Here is a 9,078-nt window from a genome sequence, read left to right as displayed (position 1 = left end):
ATGTTTCTTTATAAAGGCGTTCCATGAGAAACTGACTTCTGTGAAGAACTCTTGTCTTTCTCCAATGAACTCTGTGTCTAGTGAAGATGGCATGTTCTGCAAGTCCAGACTTTTCAGGTTTAAAGTATTCAATATAAGATTGGTGTTCTTCTAGCCGAATAGAGGCAGATCTTCCCTTTTGTCAGAAATAAGATAATCCACAAGAGCAAGGAATCTGGTAGACACCTGGATGATTAAGATGTGGAAGCTTGTCCTTAGGAGAAGTGAGAAAGGTGGAGATTTTCTAAACGGTCGAAAGCAACAAAAAATACTCAGTGGTTTTAAAACTTTTGCTATACGTTCACTGATGCCTTGTACATAAGGGATAGTAATGAGGGTTATTTCTTCTGTGTTTGAAGAGGAAGACATATTAAAACTACTCAAAGTTCTTTTAACACGTTCATTGCCAATCACGCGATATCGCGCGATGCGAGTTCTCACCAAATGGCCAATCACGCGTTATCGCGTGGACGTCGCTAACTAAATAAAAAAAATAAAAAAAATTTGGCCACCACACAAAATTCCAATTTTCAGCTTGGCAATGAAAGTGTTAATGAAGCAATTCTTATAACCATTACATAGAAAGGAAGAAGTTATATATTGTAGTTCTTTCTGTAAAAGATCGTCTGAAGAACAAAAGGAGTGAGCCCGATGAACCAGTGTTTTAATAGTTCCTGCCTTTTGACTGGGATGGTGATGAGATTCCGCATGGATATAATGGCCTGTATGAGTCTTCTTTCTATAAACTGAGAAATGTAGGTTACCATCTGGTTGGCGAAGAATTAGAAGATCTTAAAAGGCTAACTGCTTATTTGATTCTACTTCTAGGGTAAACTTGATCCTAGGATGAAATGCGTTTAACTTAATGTAAAATTGTTGAAGTTCATCCTTTTTAGTTTTTAGTTATCTTACACCAGCTAATTAGGTGGCGCTTTTTGGAATTGTCATTTATTGTTTAATTTGAGCTTAATGTACTGAAGATGCTGTGACACACAGGCGAAAATTATACTATTAAATAATCTTTGTACGTGAGTTTTTCCCGTTATTAATTTTGTATCGATATGTCTACTCACGGTATACCTCTTTTAAAACTTAGTCAAAACAGAAGCCAGTTGTTCAGCGCCAAAGAATACAAAGTCAGTTCCATCAGCAAGAAAGGTCATGGCATCGGTGTTTTGGGATGCTAAAGGCATTTTGTTTATTAATCATATTGAAAAGGATAAAAGAATAATCGGAGAATATTATTTCGATCTTTTAACCAGAATAGACGAAAAAATTCGTGAGAAAGGACCGGTTTGCAGAAGAAAAAAATCATCTTTCATGAGGACAATGCACCTGCCCACAAAGGTGTTTTGGCTATGGGAAAATTAAGGGATCTGCACTACGAATTGTTGGACCATCCAGCCTATTCCCGAGATATGGCTCCCTCTGGCTTCTGTCTCTTCCCTAAACTAAAACTCTTCCTCCTGGTCGACGTTTTTCTTCGAATCAAGAGGTGTTGAAGTTGTAGACGGGTATTTTGCAGATCTTACTAAGAACCACTACAGGAAGGGGATAATCGACTAGAGTATCGCTGGAATAGATGTATTAGTCTTAATGGAGATTATGTTGAAAAATAAAAATAATTTTGAAATTATAAATTCGTTTTTTCAATGTTAGGCTGAGAACCTTTCCGACCATTATTATTATTATTATTATTATTGTTATTACAGGCGACTCCAAGGAGTCCTTAGACTCATCGAGAGAAGCCCTAAACATCATGTCCATCACAACTATTCGACATTCACACAGTATCTATCATAGTTTGCCTTGAAGTCATTCACTCTCATAGCACCCACAACAGATTTTGACAGCTTATTCAACTCATTCATCACTCTAAAAGTAAAAACCAAGCTCTAACACCTTGCTAACTACACTCTTTCCCAGCTTCCATGGATGTCTCCTAGTCCTCCCACCACCAGTCCTGTTCTCAAAAATATCCTCTGAATTAATCTTATAGAAACCCTTCAGCAATTTGAATGTTTAAATCATATCTCCCCTTTTCCGCCTATCAACCAATTTCTGTAACCCACAAATCTTCAACCTGTTCTCATAAGGTTCATTCCATAGTCCTGCTATCATCTTGGTCACTCGCATCAGGATCCTCTCCACCGCCTCCCCATCAAGAAGACACCTAGGTGACCATATCTGGGCACAGTAATCAAGATGGGGTCTTATCAAGGCTCGATACAGAAGAACAATAAGTTGCTTATCTCTGCTCGTCAAAGTATTCTTCAGCATCCAAGTGATTTGATGAACTGATTTAGCCACTTTTGCTATGTGTCCCCTAAACTTCAACTCCCTATCTACCAACACTCCCAAGTCCCTGGCCTTATCGATCTCCTGGACTACAGTTCCACCAATATAATATACTGCTGTTCATCTTTTCACCCTAAAATACATAACCTTACATTTTGCCACATTAAATTGACATCCATCATCGTATATGTTTTAACATGATTTTGTACCTAACATTGCATTTTCCACGTTCGTTGTGCCCTTTTCCGGAACATTCTGGCACACGTATTTAGAATATTTTAAAGTATTGTTTACGATGATAATTTATTGTTAATTTATGAAATATGATTTCACGGATATCTTCCCGCGTTATGTAAGCTGGAAGCAAAATTAAATTCAACTTTTGAATTGCTTGGAAGTGAGGAGTCATACAACTGACGATGGATTTCTTTTTCTGCATTATCCTGATATTTCTAAAGTGCTGATTTAAAATTTATAGACTACTGAAGCCACGCGTAATATACACTATGTTGGCAAAAGTATTTCAACACCTAGTTGTGTTAAAAAAAAAGAAGCGTTTTAATTACATTTCTAGTAACGATTGAGACCAGTTTTTCGTCTGAATGATAGCAAGTTCCCTTCCGGGCATGCTTTCAATCAATTTCTGATACGTCGTAAAAAGGAATATTCTTCCATTTCTTGCTCAAAGCTACTTTCCGTTGCTCATGCTGATGACGCGAATTTTACGTTCTAATATGTCCAAACGATGTTCGGTGGGGTTGAGGTTTGCACTCTGATCCGGCCAATCCAACACTGCAACATTGTTTTGTGGAAGCTAGTCTTTGACACGAAGTACAGTACGGCATGGAGAATTGTCTAGCTGAAACTTGCAAGGATCACTGCCGAAATATTTCTACAGAGTCGGAAGCATGAAGAGTCCAGGATGTCTGGGTAGCCATCAGACATCATGGTTTTGAGCGCGTCCACCAATGGGCCGTATCCAACTGAAACACTCCCATACCATTACCGAGCCTCCATCAAAGTTGACAGTCAGAAAGATGCAGTCCTGTCACCATCTGTCGGGTATTCTCCAGATCCAAACACTACAATCAGAGTGAAACATTTGAAAGGGTGATTCGTCACTCAACAGAACCCTTTCAAATCATCTAAGGTGCAGGAACGGCGCGAAAGATACCAGTCCAGACCTCATTTGGCGTTGACGGGGTGATGTGTGGCTTGTTCGCAGCAATTCTGCCATGGTAACTTAAGGCATACAACTCTCTGCAAACAGAGTTCTTGTGCTAACAGATGTCCCTGCAGCATTTTCCATCCACCGCTGATGACGTGCCGGATGCTTAAACAATTCGAAACAGACCACTTCGATCTCGGTCAGTGAGTGTCGATGACCCCCAGGGGTTTTCCTGCTATGGTAACAACATCAACTCTACAAATGACATACGCATCGGTGGATTTCAGTATTCTGAGAAGGATAGCAATGTCAAGGACAGAAGGACCATTGATCTGATACCCAACTACAAAAACAATACCCCTTTCCAAGGATACCAGTTCGAATCCTATAATTACAATGAATCAATTGTAAACTGACAGATTTCCATCCCATATTGGAAGTCTCCCAGTTCATCTGAACGTGGCATCTTGATATTGAATACAGTACAAAACATGCAGCACATCCCACCTTATATTACCAAACATACGCAGACACTCCCTGAATATTTCCATGTGATAGGATTCGAAATTTACATGGCACATAAGGTGTCCAAATACTTTCTGTCAACATAGTGTATTTGGTAACTAATCCTGTCAACGACAGGATTAGTCCCCAAAACTAAATGAGGGTTTGGAATATCGAAAAGACACACTTTGCATCATAATGAGAATTTTAGCAAGGAAACATTTGATTGATGAGCAGAATCGGGCATTAACGACAGACGTTTACTGATTAGTGAATTTTATAAACTCGAGCTCTGTTAATTCAACACTGTTGGCAATATCGTGCGATGAAAAGGTATTAACCAGTTAACTCTAACCAACCGCACGCTAAACATCGACAATTTATTACATTCAATACATGCTCCTTTTTCTCATTACGATTTGTGCATTAAATGAGCGAATATTTTTATAAAACTGACTTATTTCTAGGACAGTTAAGTTTCGTTATCATTTGTAACCTTGCGCCACATATGTCTTCTTCTTAAAAAAGCATGTTACCCCTTATTGGCATAATTTCCATTCTCATAATTTTTATGGGAATGGAAGCGCTTGAAAAAAATTGTGGAAAAGAAGCTTGATGAAGAACAAGCTAGATTCAGGCCAAATAGAGGCTGTCAGGATCAGATTTTTACTTTACGACAGATAGTTGAGAAATCGTGGGCCACGATTTCTCAACTATCTGTCAACTTCCTACGATTCGTGGGAATAACAAATTTGTATTTAAGTTCTGTCGACCTCGAAAAGGGATATGACAAGGTGCCAAGAGAGAAGCTATTATATGGTGTCAATGGGAAATTTTATCAAGCAATACTTAGTCTTTACTTGAGTTATAAGTCAGCGGTTAGAATTGAAAAGAAGTACAGGAAAATGGTTCAATGTTAAATCTGGTGTCAGGCAAGGATGTACATTATCCCCTCTGTTATTCATTATAAATATGGATCACATTATGAAGGGAAGTGGTATTAAAACTGATCAAAGAACCTGAAAGTGGTATTAAACTAAATCAAAATTGGAGATGTTAATGTCAGCTCTTTGCTTTATGAGGATGATGTTATACTTCTGAATAAATCCGCTAAAAGTCTGCAAGATTCTCTGACTAAATTGAATAGCTGTTGTAATAGATATGGTATGGAGGTCAGCAATAACAAGACAAAACCATGAAAATAGGCAGCAGCATTGAAAATATCAACTGCATTTTGAATAGAGAACTCATAGAATAAGTAAAACATTTCCGCTACTTAAGCACGAATTTTAGTGAAGATGGTAAATTAAATATGGAAATAGACAACAGAATCAACAAAGCTGGTATGGTAGGAAGTCAATTGAATACATTTATATGGAATAAGAGAGAAATTAGTCGGAACACTAAATTAGCTGTATACAAGACAGTGGTCAAACCAATTTCAACTTATGGTTCTGAGAGCTGTGTTAGAAATAAAACACTTGACCAAAGACTAGAGACCGCAGATATGAGAGTCCTGAGAAGTATTAGGGGCGTGAACAAATGGCATCAATGGCGATATCATATTAAAAACGAGGATATTAGGAAAGAACTTGACATTGTTAGCATCCAGGAATGCATTAGCAGAACTAATCTCAGGTGGTATGGTCACTTAAACAGAATAGGAGAGGAAAGATTAGCAAACCAAGTCTTCTCTGCCAGGTTGGCAAGAAAAAACCAGAGGAAGACCAAGATATAGGTGGATTTGTACGGTACAAAGTGCCTTAGACGATATAAATATAAGATCTAATTATTTAAAATAAAGAGCCAATAGGCTTCATTTCGGCGAGGTAAACATTATTATTTAAATTAAGGGGATATTAAATTCCACATTGTTTTAAAATCGAATGAGATCTCAATAAAGATCGAAACCGGTCTGGGTAGTGACCTCCCTCCATAATGTATAACATCATATATCTTCTAGGAGATGAATTTTACATTATGGGAAATACTGAGAATAACGATCAGTACTTTCTCCACCTTTGCTACGAGTTGCCCTAGTTTGTACTACGTACTTGGACTACGTGCTTTAGCGTACGCCAGTAGTCGCCGATACTTTTATAGTCACTATATTCGGCATGAAACTCTTTGATTCCGATCTCTGAGTTTCTTATTCGGTTTTAAAACAATGTGGGATTTAATATCCCCTTAATTTAAATAATAAGATCTGATAATGTTGGAGTCTTGACAGGTAACAGATTGATTCGGAGAAAATTTGTAGATAGGAAGTTAGTAATGATGTTAATCTTTCATCTAGTACTATCATATCCTTTACAACCCCCCCCACAGTTGTGGGGGGGTTGTAAAGGATATGATAGTACTAGATGAAAGATATGATATGATAGTACATGTCAGGAATTTGATAATGATGATGGTAATTTTTATGAAAAGTGTCATAGGAGTTTCGCGAAAAAAAAAAATGTAAGGCTATTCAGTCTAATAAGTTTAAGAATTTCTCCTCGACACTACACAACAAACAGTCTACGCCAGTGGCGCACCCAGAAAAAAAGAAAAAACATTAGAAAATTTTCCAAAACCATTTTCCTAATTAAAATTCATTTTTGTTTATTTATGTTGTGTCGTTTCTTCTATTTCTATACTACTTTTGAATTAGCGATCATCGCAGATGCTCAGTCATAGGTCGCATGCGACGCGTGGTGTGTATTCTCAAATCGTCCACTCAACTCGGGCCCCCGACAAGATTAAATCCTAAGCGAACTCCTTTTGTCTACGCGACATATCCATTTACCTATTCTCTAATGCAGATACATATACCGGCCACTGAAAAAGAAATCTGTATGAAGATGTACAGTAAGGACTGCCACTAGGAATTTTGCCGCCCCTTCCCCCATATTTATCGTACAGTTATGCCAATTTTGCCGGCCCCCAAAAATCGTGCCGCCCCGTGCAAATGCACGTCTTGCACCGTTGGTAGAGCCGGCCATGTGTACGGTAAACGTCATTTACGCAACATACATGCAAAATATTTCGTCACGTGATCTAGGCAACTATTTAAAAATGCTACTGGTCAGTCGTTTTGAAAACCTGATTTTGATTTCTCAAAAGGTGAGATATGCCGGGTGTTTAATCAATGGAAAAATAACCTACTGGCTTGCCTAAGAGGCATAACTGTGGTCCTATGACAAGACAGTTGGTCAGGAACGAGATCACCTTCGTCTGAAAAGGCTTGTATGTACAAACAGAACTTCCTATGTGAAACAGTTGACCAGAGCATTTAACGAAGGCTGTTCCCGACCCTTATCTCACTGAACTATACGCAGAGAATGGAAGAGAATAGGTATTGGCAGCAGTATGCGTATATACGGAAACCAGTGATTTCTGCGAAGTTTCTAGTTCAGTGATCGGTATGTATGTGTATATCATTCTTAGAAAGAAAGAGCTTCACTTCATAGTACGATGAACAGGGCGGTACTTATGTACAGGCGTACGAAGCGCTAGCTGGAGCCCCGAAAAATTAGGATCAATTCAAGGGCCCCAAACAATGAGGAGGTGACCTCCACGCACTAGAGTCCCCGCCAGCCTCGTGAAAAGTATCAATACGGCCCAGTCGATAAATCATATTATCAATTATAGTAATCAAATTTTATTTCTTAAAAAATAAACAACACAAGAAAGAAAAAAAAAGTGATTTCTAACCAAACAACGTCTTATTTGTGTGTGTGTGTGTGTGTGTGTGTGTGTGTGTGTGTGTGTGTGTGTGTGTGTGTGTGTGTGTGTGTGTGTGTGTGTGTGTGTGTGTGTGTGTGAGAAGGGAATCATCAGTAGGTACTGATAATTCCCTTCAGTATAAAAGACCTGGGTTTAAATCCCGTGTAGGACACTAATACCCTTTATAACTGTTTTTCACTTGACGATGAGTTAGCTTTTTATATGATCCACAAATGAAAAGCCACAAGACCTATAGCACACTAGTGCCATGTGTGGGCAAGTGAATAGAAGGAAGGAGAGGTCTTATACAGAAGTTTCGTTTTTATACTACAGGAAAGTGTGGTGTTCCATTTAGAACAAGACAGATAAACCAACTAGAAAATATATATAATTTACAGACGTCACAGAGAAGATTAACTGTCCTGTCACGGCTAAATAACTGTCGAAATTATATACATTCTGCCTTTATTATTCTCCAAAGACAACAGACGGATTCTTTTTGGCTAAATTTTGGAAATCAGCAGGTAGACAGTTCCACCTATACCAACAATGGACTGAAATGAAAGTGAATCAAGAGACCAGAGGATAATTATATTACTATATTTCAATAATAACAATCAAAGATAAACATTTACAATTGCATGAACATGTTTAATGAATGCCTACTAACAGGTATCCTAAAATTCTCCAAAATGGAAAAGAAAGAAATGACCAGGGAGACTTACAACGAAAACGATGGAAAGCATCAAGAGTATACGTGGTCTGAACACATGCAAATAATTTGGATGGCAACAGATTAGAGTAGAAAGTTGGTTTATGGTAGCCTCAACTCGCCTTGTGTTATATTGGCCTTCTCAGGATGCAATATTTGGGACATTAACTGCCCCCCCCCACACACACACCTGAGTAAGAGCGTCAGTGTTCACTGATACAAAGTCCGCACATTCGGAATATATCTCCTGTTGATTTAGAAGGTTGCATTTAATTCATTTATATCCCACTGTATTTTATAAAACATAAAAGGTTGATATTTTAATGTATATATAAAAAAAAAAGAATTGCTACTCGAAGAAGAAGAAGATATTTTTAAAAACTAACAACAACTACGTGTTATCAATGCATTATTATAAAAGAATGCTTTAGAATTATCTACAATAAGTATTCTTAGAACATCTTCCAATATACAAAGCAAGAAAGATAAATTTAATCAGTTTAAAGATGAAAACTATCCACTCGAGGCCCTGATATGCCATAGGTTTTGCGTCACCTTTTTTGCGAGATAACATATAAAAGAGAAGAAAGGAAGGAAGAAAAAGCATATTTACTTTCCTCTTTATCATATCAAGAAATACTTATAATAT

This window comes from Typopeltis vanoorti, chromosome 8 (assembly GCF_054136105.1).
Source record: "Typopeltis vanoorti isolate ZY-2024b chromosome 8, IOZ_Tvanoo_1.0, whole genome shotgun sequence".
Classification (NCBI taxonomy): domain Eukaryota; kingdom Metazoa; phylum Arthropoda; class Arachnida; order Uropygi; family Thelyphonidae; genus Typopeltis; species Typopeltis vanoorti.
The sequence above is the reverse complement of the archived record's forward strand: the minus strand, read 5'-3'. Positions refer to the sequence as shown.